This window comes from Aquarana catesbeiana, linkage group LG02 (genome assembly GCF_042186555.1).
Source record: "Aquarana catesbeiana isolate 2022-GZ linkage group LG02, ASM4218655v1, whole genome shotgun sequence".
Classification (NCBI taxonomy): Eukaryota; Metazoa; Chordata; class Amphibia; order Anura; family Ranidae; genus Aquarana; species Aquarana catesbeiana.
Genome location: NC_133325.1, coordinates 358,396,075 through 358,409,052, shown reverse-complemented (window position 1 = coordinate 358,409,052; position 12,978 = coordinate 358,396,075). Strand labels below are relative to the sequence as shown.

General features: G+C 46.3%; 1 long non-coding RNA gene across 1 annotated transcript in view; it reads right to left on the bottom strand.

The window, feature by feature from the left end:
* The window catches only part of LOC141129916 (uncharacterized), a 28,320-nt gene that overhangs the window by 7,703 nt on the left and 7,639 nt on the right, over positions 1-12,978 (bottom strand). Inside the window, exon 2 of the long non-coding RNA XR_012241906.1 lies at positions 2,915-3,008. This is a non-coding gene — a long non-coding RNA (uncharacterized lncRNA). The remainder of the gene's footprint in view (positions 1-2,914; positions 3,009-12,978) is intronic.

The window sequence follows — 12,978 nt, the reverse complement described above, 5'->3', positions numbered from 1 at the left end:
GCTAGAACATAGGCTAGAAGGGTGTCAGAATTGGCCGCCCTTTCTTGCAAAGAACCTTTTTTGATTCTTCACAGAGTGGTCATGCGCCCTTGTCCGGATTTTTTACCAAAGGTGGTTTCCAATTTTCATTTGAATCAGGATATCATTTTACCTTCCTTTTTTCCAAACCCTAAAACTAGGGAGGAAAGGTCGCTTCACTCGCTTGATGTGGTGAGGGCGATAAAAGTTTACGTAAAGATGTCAGCTCCTTTTCAGAAAACTGTATACAACATGTACATGTGAGCGCTACATTCAACCAATATAGAACAGTTAGAACCCCCCAAAAATACATATATTGTTCCAATACAAAGAGAGGAATAATAATAATAAGAAATACAAATATAAAATTATGCTAATCAGCATAAATCTAAACTGCTGAAGTCCAAAATGAAACTAAACTGAATTAGTCCATAAGAGACAACTGTAGAAGGCAGCCCTGTAGATTAGGATGAAGCAATCCTCTAGGTACTGAAGGAAAAAAAAACAACAGTGGCGCCACTCTAAGTGCAGTATTAAAACCAAATTTAATATATCTTTAAAATCAAGTACTCACAAGGGTACAAGTTAACAGGCGTGCAAAGAGTAAGATAATCATGCCAGGTGTCCCAGATGAAGTATAGGATCACATCGTGTGGTGGCGTTCTGTTCTTCTGACAGGCTGCGCTGCTGAATGCTTGCTGTGTCCTGCCGCTGGAACGCACTGTGTACAATCCGGGGAGCAGGGTCACTTCCGGGTCTGTGCTGGGATAGGCGACGCGTTTGCGGAGCTACGCTCCTTCCTCAGGCCTAACGTGACCTGTGATTGGTCAAAGCATATGTAGTCTAAGGCGGGCCCTGATTGGAGGGGAAAGACATCTGTCAAACTCGGGCATGGAGCTGTGTACTGCCGCTGCGTGCTGTAGTGTCAGATAGGGAAGTGTATAAGATGTTGTGAGTGACAGTAACTGATATGCTTGAATGAAACATGAAAGACAGAGGAAAGGAAAGGATGATGTAAGGATATTAATGAACGTGCAAATGCAAGAGAGATGCTGAAAAATAAATAAAGAATAAAAAATAATAAAAATGACAATATTGAGAATAGGAATGCTGCTGACAATGGAAAAGATCGTCATTGAAAAAGTCAATACAATGAAATGTTTAATGGTTGAGAAAAAGATAAAAATAATAATAAAAATGAAAATAAAAATTGGAATCAAAATAGAATAAAAATCAAAATGAAAATAAAAATAAACAACATCTTATACACTTCCCTATCTGACACTACAGCACGTAGCGGCAGTACACAGCTCCATGCCCGAGTTTGACAGATGTCTTTCCCCTCCAATCAGGGCCAGCCGGATTGTACACAGTGCGTTCCAGCGGCAGGACACAGCAAGCATTCAGCAGCGCAGCCTGTCAGAAGAACAGAACGCCACCACACGATGTGATCCTATACTTCATCTGGGACACCTGGCATGATTATCTTACTCTTTGCACGCCTGTTAACTTGTACCCTTGTGAGTACTTGATTTTAAAGATATATTAAATTTGGTTTTAATACTGCACTTAGAGTGGCGCCACTGTTGTTTTTTTTTTTTTTTTTCAGAAAACTGAACGCCTTTTTTGTCCTACCGGAAGGTCCTAGGAAAGGACAGCCGGCAACAAGTTTAACAATATCTAGGTGGATTCGCCAGACTATTATCCAGGCGTATGGATTAAGGCGCAGGGTTCCACCTTGGGATTTAAAGCACACTCCACTATAGGGGTTAGTGCATCATGGGCAGTACGCCAACAGGTGTCTACGGCTCAGGTTTGCAAAGGGGCTGCTTGGTCTTCATTTCATACGTTCACCAGGTTTTACCAGGTGGATGTTAGATCTCAAAAAGAGACTGGTTTTGGCCACAGCGTGTTGCAGGCAGCTTTATAGTCTCAGACCCCGTTGGGGCTTAAGGATATTGTGTCCCCCCGCCCCCTCAGGAGCATTGCTTGAGGACATCCCAAATAGTCATTATTATGGTGCTCTGTGTCCCGTGATGTACGATAAAGAAAAATTGATTTTTAATACAGCTTACCTGTAAAATCCTTTTCTTGGAGTACATCACGGGACACAGAGGTCCCTCCCCTCGTTTCTGGGATCGTCATTGTTTGTACAAAACTGAGGCACTTCCTGTGTAGGAGGGGTTATATGGGAGGAACCGTCTTACTATTGGTTGCCAGTGTCCAATCACCTAAAGGTAGCGTATAACCCAAATAGTCATTATTATGGTGCTCTGTGTCCCGTGATGTACTCCAAGAAAAGGATTTTACAGGTAAGCTGTATTAAAAATCCATTTTTTCCTCTCTTCCTTTGCATACTTGTCCTCTGCCTCCATCACAGTGCTGCGGATTAATCCTGTCTCATACCTTTCCTATGCATACTCATCTTTTTTCCTCCATTATTTTCCTTTTTTTCTCTGCACACTTGTCCCCTGTCTCCAAAGTTGTGCTGTAGATGAATCCGATTGCATATTCTATCCCCTGCATACCCATCTTATCTCATCCATCACGTATATGTCCCCAGCACACTGATCCCCAACCCCCAACCCTATGCTGCAGATGCATTTTATATCATACTCCTCTCCTGCGCATCCATATCTACTCCTTACATACTGCATATGTCTACTCTTTTCTCCTGCATACTTCCCCTTATCTCCAACTCTGTGCTGCAGATGCTTATCATACTTGTCCCATGTATATCCATTATAACTTCTTCATTGCAAACATGGTGTACAGATGCCTTCTGCCTCCAACCCTATGCTGTAGATGAATCTCATCTCATACTTTCCCTGTACACTCATTTTATCTCCTCCATTGCATAAATGTTCCCTCTCTTCACACTTGTTCTCTCTCCTACCTGTAGCGCTACCCCGTTGAAGCCGTTGGATTGGATGGTCCTCTATTCTTTGCTTCAACCTTCTCAAGAACCTCAGTCCCGCTGACACATCAAGCTGAGTGTACAAACATACAATAACACAGGAATTCACTGGAAATTACACAATAGTAGTGCTTTATCAAAAGAAAACAGGCACCAAACCACGTAGTAAAGTCAAACATAATACAGTATATTGTCATCCAATATGGTTTATAACTTGGTAATCCATAAAATCGATTACCAATGGTAATACACAATTTAGCATACAAGGTTTTTAACAGTAGGCCTAGGCATAAGATGATATATGCATCCAGATCAGCAGAAACAGTAGCAATGGCACATTAATGCAGCAGTAAGCAGTAATAATGTTTAATCTACCAAGTGCTGAAACTATACTACCAGAGTGCATTTAGAAGGGTGGTAGCGGAGGGGGCAGGGGAACAAAGGGGGTTTGCAGATTATTAAGGGAGCGGCAGTCCTTTGAGGTGTTCTTCTGCCTGCTATCTTTGAGGCCCTTTAAGAGTGCTGGTGCACTTAACTACAATCCCAGTTAACCTACACAAAGTATAGGTACAGTATAGTCTCAGCACAGGTGCAAGGATTAAGCGTAGTCAATATAGCCAGAGTTTAGTAACCAGATCGGGTAGTCAGCCAATGCCAATGTCAGAGAGTAAGAGATCAACATGGTAGTACAGCAAGCAGGATCAGGAGCCAGAAGGGACATCAGCCAAGCAAGTCTTCAACAGGAACACAGGAGAAAGTCTCTGAGATGTGACCAAAGGCGAAGGCAGAGATGAAGTGAGCTGGACGGCTTTAAGTAGCCGAGTCACTGTGGAGAGAAAGGAGCTGGCAATTAGCTGACAGCTGAGCGGCCAGCTCAGAGAAGGAAGGGCTGAGCCCAGCCCTGACAGTACCCCCTCCTCAACGATCCCTCCCCCTCGGAGGACCACCGGGCTTGAGGGGAAAATGTCTATGGAAATCACGGAGGAGGACAAGGGCATGTACGTCCGAGGATGAGACCCAAGAGCGTGGACCCCAATGCACCAGGTACTGTATGCGCCCACGGAACCTACGGGAGTCAACAATGAATTGTAATTCATACCTCATGGTTCTCAACCTATATAGGGTGAGGACGTGGCACCGAGGTGGTAAAGCGGTTGCAGACCAAAGGTTTCAATAAGGAGACATGAAACACAATAGAGATGCGCATACTAGGAGGAAGGTCCAACGTGTAAGCCACTGGGTTAACCCTGCGAAGGATACGGAAAGGCCCAATAAACCGAGGGGCAAACTTCAAAGAAGTAATACAAAGTCGGAGGTTGTGAGACGACAGCCAGACTCTGTCCCCAACCTGGTAGGAAGGCGCAGGCAAGCGTCTGCGGCCAGCATGGAGTCTGTACCTATCGTTAGCGCATCGCAAAGTCTCCTGGACTTGTGCCCAAGTAGAACGAAGGCCACGGAGATGCTCCTCTAACGCAGGAATACTCTGCGGAACAAATGAGGCAGGCAACACGGAAGGTTGGAAACCATAGTTCGCCGTAAACGGGGACAAACGGGAAGCTGAATTCAAGGCACTATTGTGAGCAAACTCTGCCCACAGTAAGAGGTCTGACCAGTTGTTATGATGGTCAGAAATATAGCAACATAGTTATTTCTCCAAGGACTGATTGGCTCGTTCTGCAGCTCTATTAGACTGCTGGTGATTTGCAGAGGAGAAAGCAAGCTGAATACCCAACTGTGCACAAAAGGCTCGTCAGAACCGGGACACAAACTGACTACCTCTGTCTGAGACAATCACCTTGGGTAGCCCATGTAAGCAGAAGATCTCCAGAGCAAAAATAGAAGCCAGTTCCTTAGAAGTAGGCAACTTCTTGAGTGGAATACAATGCAACATTTCGAGAACCGGTCACCCACCATAAGGATAACTGTGTTGCTCTGGGAGTTGGGTAACTCCAGAATGAAATCCATAGACAGGTGGGTCCAGGTCCTCTCTCTATTGGGTATGGGTTGTAGGAGGCCCACTGGAAGGTGTTGTGGAGTCTTACTCTGAGCACACACGGAACAGGCAGTTATGAAGGCGGTTACATCAGCACGTAGACTAGGCCACCAGAATTGTTGAGAACTGGCCCAAAAGAGTTGATTCTTCCCAGGCTGGCCAGCAGCCTTGGGAGAATGGTAAGTCTGGAGCACAGCAGTATGGAGACTCTCTGGAACAAAGCAGCGGTCACAAGGTTCCTCAGGAGGAGCATCGACCTGAGCAGCAAGAATTTTGTCACCCAAAAGAGAAGTAAGACTGGTGCGAACCGTAGCCAGAATACGATCAGGAGGAATCACAGGAACCGGAACCGACTCCATCTCGGAAGTGGAGGAAAATTGTCGTGACACGGCGTCAGCCCTTACATTCTTAGTACCGGGTAAGAATGAGACAATGTAATTAAAACTTGACAACAAAAGAGCCAATCGCGCCCTCCTGGGAGAGAGGCGCTTAGCCTCAGACAAGAATGTGAGATTCTTATGGTCAGTAAGAATGAGAACCGGCACAGTGGTACCTTCGAGGAGATGTCTCTATTCTTTCAGGGCTAAAATGATCGGCAACAGCTCTCTGTCACCAATCTCCTAATTGCACTCTGACAATTTCTTGGAAAAGTAGTCACACGGATGCACAGCGCACTCAGAGTTAGGACGTTGAGACAGAAGGGCGCCAACTCCAGTCTCAGAAGCATCAACTTCTAGGATATCGAAAAAGAGGTCTCTGACAGGGAGTAGTACTAAGCAGAGGGTGTGCCACATCCCAAAAATCCAAAAAGACCAAAACATTCCCCTAGAGCGGGACTTTTGAGGCACTACCATCAATGATGCAATGTAAGTAAAAAATATATAATTTTATTACAAAATTCAAAAGTACAACAAAAAATATATACAAAAATACAAATCAAACACAAACAATATATACAATAGCATACATCAAAAAGCAAGGACATGTAATTTGGACACAACTGCATCACATTGAGAGGAAAACCAAAAGTGGAACTGTAATAAGTCTCACTGACATACATCAAAAAGCAAGGACATGTAATTTGGACACAACTGCATCACATTGAGAGGAAAACCAAAAGTGGAAATATAATAAGTCTCACTGAACCAGGTTCAGTGAGACTTATTACATTTCCACTTTTGGTTTTCCTCTCAATGTGATGCAGTTGTGTCCAAATTACATGTCCTTGCTTTTTGATGTATCCCATTGTATATATTGTTTGTGTTTGATTTGTATTTTTGTATATATTTTTTGTTGTACTTTTGAATTTTGTAATAAAATTATATATTTTTTACTTACATTGCATCATTTATGGTAGTGCCTCAAAAGTCCCACTCTAGGGGAATGTTTTGGTCTTTTTTAACTTCTAGGATATCTGGTCATATCAGTCAGGGGCTTGACCAGAGACGAGAAGTTACGAATAAACTTTTGATAATAGTTGGCAAAGCCAAGAAAAAGCTGCAGAGGACGTAAACCCACGGGTCGAGGCCACTGTAGGACCGCTGAAAGTTTCACTGGGTCCATCTAAAAACCAGCATTGGAAATGACATAGCCCAGGAATTTAACCTGTTCCCGATGGAACCCACACTTCTCCAGTTTACAATACAGATTGTTCTCTCTTAGTCTCTGAAGCACACAACAGACATCTGTGTGGTGGCTCTCCAGGGACTTGGAAAACATGAGGATATCATCGAGATAAACCACCACACATAACTGCAACAAATCTCGGAGGACATCGTTAATGAACTCCTGGAAAACTGCCAGAGCGTTACAAAGGCAAAAAGGCATTACGAGATACTCATAATGGCCTGATCTGGTATTAAACGCAGTTTTCCACTCGTCGCCCTCCTTAATCCTGACTAGACTGTATGCCCCTCTGAAATCAAGCTTCATGAAAAACGTTGCTCCGTTGAGGCGGTCAAATAACTCCGTAATTGACAGAATGGGATAGGAATTCTTAATCCTGAAATGATTGAGACCCCTATAATCGATACAAGGTCTCAGTTCACCACTCTTCTTCTTCACAAAAAAGAGACCAGCAGGAGACGAGGATTTGCGGATAAAACCTCGAGAAAGTGCGTCTGCAACATACTCCTCCATGGCCTTATCCTCCAAGACCAACAAAGGGTAAACCCGGCCACGAGGGGGTATGGCACCAGGTTGAAGGTCAATTGCGCAATCATACGACCGGTGTGGAGGCAAAGTACCGGCTTGACCTTTGTCAAAGACATCGCTAAAATCGCAGTACTCCTCCGGCAGGGAGGAGAGTGAAGAGGTGGACAGGACCTTGGCTACCTTCTGGAAGCATCTCTCACTGCACTGTGGCGACCAGGACAGAACCTGGAAATAACTTGGAATTGGATTATCTCATGGTGAAGGGCCCCTATGACCATGGACAACGGAACAGTCTCATGAATCACATTGGCAGGCTGTAGAGGTCTCCCGTCAAGAGCCTCAATGGCAAGTGGAGTGTCACGCAGCTGCAGTGGAATTGAGTGTTTCGATACAAAGGCAGCAACAATGAACAGGCCTGCAGCCCCAGAGTTGATTAGAGCCAGTATCTCGACGGATGACTCAGCCCAAGACAGGGTAACCGAAACCAGGGGCTTATCTTTCTGGGAAACTGGAGATGAAACAATGCCACCTAAGGTCTGTCCTTGACAGGACCTCAAGGTTCGGGCGCTCCCTGGACGGGTAGGGCAAGACTTCAAAAAGTTACCAGCCTGGCCACAATAAAGGCACAATCTCTCCCTCCTCCTAAGGGCTCTCTCATCCGCAGAGAGACGCGTGAAGCCCAAGTGCATGGGTTCATCTTCACTGACCGATTCGGTACCAGGAGGCATGGGAGGTGAGGGAGGCAAGGGTGGGACTGCAAAGCTCAGAGACAAATATACAGGAGGCTTGCGCCAGCGCTCCTTATAAGAGAGTCTTTCTGAGTCTGGAGTCAATGAGAATGGCAAATGTGATCAACCTCTTCAGCTCAGTGAGTATATCTTGGGCTGCTATCTCATCCTTGATGTTATCCGAATGACCATGAGAGAAGGCAGCCACGAGGGCCTCATTGTTCCAAGCAACCTCAGCTGCCAGAGTATGGAATTCAATGGCGTAATCGGTAACAGTTCTCGTACTCTGTTTGATGGACATGAGGCTCTTGACAGCAGAAGCAGAGTGTGCGGGAACGTCAAATACCCTTTTGAAGGAAGCCACAAATTCTGGGTAACTCAGGACCACGGGTTTGCCCAGGCCAAGGCTCTCTCAGAAAGCAAAGATATCACAAAACCTACTTTGCTTATGTCCATGGGAACCGCCTGGGGCAGCATCTCAAAGTATATCTCAACCTGGTTGAGAAACACTGCATTAAAATGGATCGCCCCCAAATCGCTGGAGAAGAGGAGCGGAACCAGACATGCCTCTTATAGCGGTAATACTTGAGGCGGGTTCCTGCACAGAGACTGGAGCAGCAGCAGAGATGGCCTGCAACACGGGTTGTACCGGAGCAGCCATAGTGGGAGATTCCAGGTGAGCCGTGCGACTCAGGAGCATTTGTAACACCAAGGCAAACTGATCCATGCGGTGATCCTGGTCATCCAATCTGGAAAAAATATTACCAACAAGTGGACTGACTGCATCTTCTGAATTCATGGCCTTCGCCTACTGTCAGAAACCATGAATCAGACCGAGACATAAGTACAGTTACTCACACTTGTTTAATAATAATAAAAAGGTAAACAGAGTAAGCGTAGTCAATACATAGCCAGAGTTCAGTAACCAGATCGGGTAGTCAGCCAATGTCGGAGAGTCAGAGATCAACGTGGTAGTACAGCAAGCAGGATCAGGAGCCAGAAGGGACATCAGCCGAGCAAGTCTTCAACAGAAACGCAGGAGAAAGTCTCTGAGATGTGACCAAAGGCGAAGGCAGAGATGAAGTGAGCTGGATGGCTTTAAGTAGCCACTAGTGACCAGCAGATCATCAACAGCTGAGTCACTGTGGAGAGAAAGGAGCTGGCAATTAGCTGACAGCTGAGCGGCCAGCTCATAGAAGGATCGGAACAATGCAGTAAAGGGTTGGTATAGGTGCAGTTTAAGTTTGGAATAGGTGCTGTATAGAATGCAGCGTGGATTCAGTAAAAAATGGGTACACTTGGTGGTCTGTTCTTAGTGGCCCAGTCCCTGCTAGCAGTATTGGCAATGGGTGAACAGCCCTCTCACCAGTCCCTATGATGCTGCGGTGACCTCTCACTATAGAAGGAGTGAGCCCCTTGGTTTCTCCCCTGAAAGCCTCCGGTGATCAGCTGTGTGAATGGATGTTCCAATCTCCCTCTGGCAGTGGTGCAGGTGCTGTGATGTGTGTGGTGCTGCACTGCCCCAGGTGTCCTCACTCCCAGTGTCAGGCTCAGATCTCAGCTGGTATGGTCTTCTGCTGGCAGGCGAATATCCAGACAGGGGTGTTCTCTCTCTCCAACTCCTTCAGTGCCAAGAGGAAAAATTTTTCTAGGCAGTTTATTAAAAATCATCTCTCGACAGCGGGAGGCGGGACAGTTCTGGATGGAGGGCGGAACTGCCGGAGGTTAACAAGCAGGTGATTGGCTGCTAGTATGAAGGGCGGTCTCAGCAACCAATCACCATCTTGCAACACCCGCCCTCCATCCGAGACATGCCGTGCCTCCCTCCGATCTTTGGTCTGTGCAAGGTAAGTGAGGGAGGGGGCGAAGTTACAGGGAGTGAGGACAATGATAAGGGAGAAAGTGTGTGCTGACTCGCTGAGGACATTAAAATGGAGTTGTTGAGGGCTGTGATGTGGTGGGCTGACAGGTGGGGGGGCTGAGCAGACTGTGATGTATTGATGTATGGGGAGATGTGGGGGAAATGTGGATATTACAGTGGGGAGATGTGGACATTACAGTGGGGGAGATGTGGATATTACAGTGGGGAGATGACGTGGATATTACAGTGGGGGGAGATGTGGACATTACAGTGGGGGGAGATGTGGATATTACAGTGGGGGAGATGTGAATATTACAGTGGGGGAGATGTGGATATTACAGTGGGGAGATGTGAATATTAAAGTGGGGAGATGGGGAGATGTGACTATTACAGTGGGGGAGATGTGAATATTACAGTGGGGAGATGGGGAGATGTGAATATTACAGTGGGGGAGATGTGAATATTAAAGTGGGGAGATGGGGGAAGATGTGGACATTACAGTGGGGGAGATGTGGACATTACAGTGGGGGAGATGTGGACATTACAGTGGGGGAAGATGTGGACATTACAGTGGGGGAGATGTGGACATTACAGTGGGGGGAGATGTGAATATTACATTGGGGGAGATGTGGATATTACAGTGGGGAGATGTGAATATTACAGTGGGGGAGATGTGAATATTACAGTGGGGGAGATGTGAATATTAAAGTGGGGAGATGGGGAGATGTGAATATTACAGTGGGGGAGATGTAAATATTAAAGTGGGGAGATGGGGAGATGTGAATATTACAGTGGGGGAGATGTGTATATTACAGTGGGGGAGATGTGAATATTAAAGTGGGGAGATGTGAATATTAAAGTGGGGAGATGTGAACATTAGAGTGGGGGAGATGTGGATATTACAGTGGGGGAGATGTGGGGAGATTTGGATGTGGATATTATAGTGGGGGAGATGTGGATATTACAGTTGGGAGATGTGGATATTACAGTGGGGAGATGTGGGGAGATATGAATATTAAAGTGGGGAGATGTGAATATTACAGTGGGGGAGATGTGGATATTACAGTGGGGGAGATTGTGGATATTACAGTGGGGGAGATGTGAATATTAAAGTGGGGAGATGTGAATATTACAGTGGGGGAGATGTGAATATTACAGTGGGAGAGATGTGGATATTACAGTGGGGGAGATGTGGATATTACAGTGGGGGGAGATGTGGATATTACAGTGGGGGAGATGTGGACATTGCAGTGGGGGAGATGTGAATATTACAGTGGGGAGATGTAGATATTACAGTGGGGGAGATGTGGCTATTACAGTGGGGAGATGTGGAAATTACAGTGGGGGGAGATGTGGATATTACAGTGGGGGGAGATGTGGACATTACAGTGGGGGAGATGTGAATATTACAGTGGGGGAGATGTGGATATTACAGTGAGGGAGATGTGGATATTACAGTGGGGGAGATGTGGATATTACAGTGAATATGAATAAGAACATGAATAATCAAAAGTGCTAATTTTAAAGGCTTATATGCAAGTTATTGTCATAAAAAGTGTTTGGGGACCTGAGTCCTGCCCCAGGGGACATGGATCAATGCAAAAAAAACTTTTAAAAACGGACGTTTTTTCAGGAGCAGTGATTTTAATAATGCTTAAAGTCAAACAATAAAAGTGTAATATTCCTTTAAATTTCGTAGCTGGGGGGTGTCTATAGTATGCCTGTAAAGGGGCGCATGTTTCCCGTGTTTAGAACAGTCTGACAGCAAAATGACATTTCAAAGGAAAAAAGCCATTTAAAACTACTCACGGCTATTGCATTGCCGGTCCAACAATACACATAGAAGTTCATTGATAAAAACGGCATGGGAATTCCCCACAGAGGAACCCCGAACCAAAATTAAAAAAAAAAAATTACGTGGGGGTCCCCCTAAATTCCATACCAGGCCCTTCAGGTCTGGTATGGATATTAAGGGGAACCCCGGCCAAAATTTTTAAAAAAAATGACGTGGGGGTCCCCCTAAATTCCATACCAGACCCTTCAGGTCTGGTATGGATTTTAAGGGGAACCCCGCACCAAAAAAAAAAAAAAAAAACGGCGTGGGGTCCCAACAAATCCATACCAGACCCTTATCCGAGCACGCAACCTGGCAGGCCGCAGGAAAAGAGGGGGGGACGAGAGAGCGCCCCCCCTCCTGAACCGTACCAGGCCACATGCCCTCAACATTGGGAGGGTAGCCCCCCAAAACACCTTGTCCCCATGTTGATGAGGACAAGGGCCTCATCCCCACAACCCTGGCCGGTGGTTGTGGGGGTCTGCGGGCGGGGGGCTTATCGGAATCTGGAAGCCCCCTTTAACAAGGGGACCCCCCTGTGTGAAATGGTAAGGGGGTACCCCTACCATTTCACTAAAAAACTGTAAAAAATGTTAAAAATGACAAGAGACAGTTTTCGACAATTCCTTTATTTAAATGCTTCTTCTTTCTTCTATCTTCCTTCATCTTCTTTTTCTGGTTCTTCTGGCTCTTCTGGTTCCTCCTCCGGTGTTCTCGTCCAGCATCTCCTCCGTGGCATCTTCTATCTTCTTCTCCTCGGGCTGCTCCGCACCCATGGCATGGGGGGAGGCTCCCGCTCTTCTCTTCATCTTCTTCTCTTCTTCATCTTCTTCTTCATCTTCTTCTCTGCTTCATCTTCTTCTCTTCTTCATTTTCTTCTCCGGGCCGCTCCGCATCCATGCTGGCATGGAGGGAGGCTCCCGCTGTGTGACGGCATCTCCTTGTCTGACGGTTCTTAAATAACGGGGGGGCGGGGCCACCCGGTGAACCCGCACCCTCTGACGCACGGTGACTTTACGGGACTTCCCTGTGACGTCACGGGGAATGCCACAGGGAAGTCCCGTCATGTCCCGTGTGTCAGAGGGGGCGGGGTCACCGGGTGGCCCCACCCCCCGTTGTTTAAGAACCGTCAGAAGAGGAGACGCCATCACACAGCGGGAGCCTCCCTCCATACCAGCATGGATGCGGAGTGGCCCGGAGAAGAAGGTGATGTGGAGAAGAAGAGAAGAAAAGAAGAAGATGAAGAAGAGAAGAAGATGAAGAGAAGAGTGGGAGCCTCCCCCCATGCCATGGGTGCAGAGCGGCCCGAGGAGAAGAAGATAGAAGACACCGCGGAGGAGATGCTGAACGAGAACGCCGGAGGAAGAACCAGAAGAGCCAGAAGAACCAGAAGAAGAAGAAGATGAAGGAAGATAGAAGAAAGAAGAAAGAAGAAGCATTTAAATAAAGGAATTTTCAAAAACTGTCTCTTGT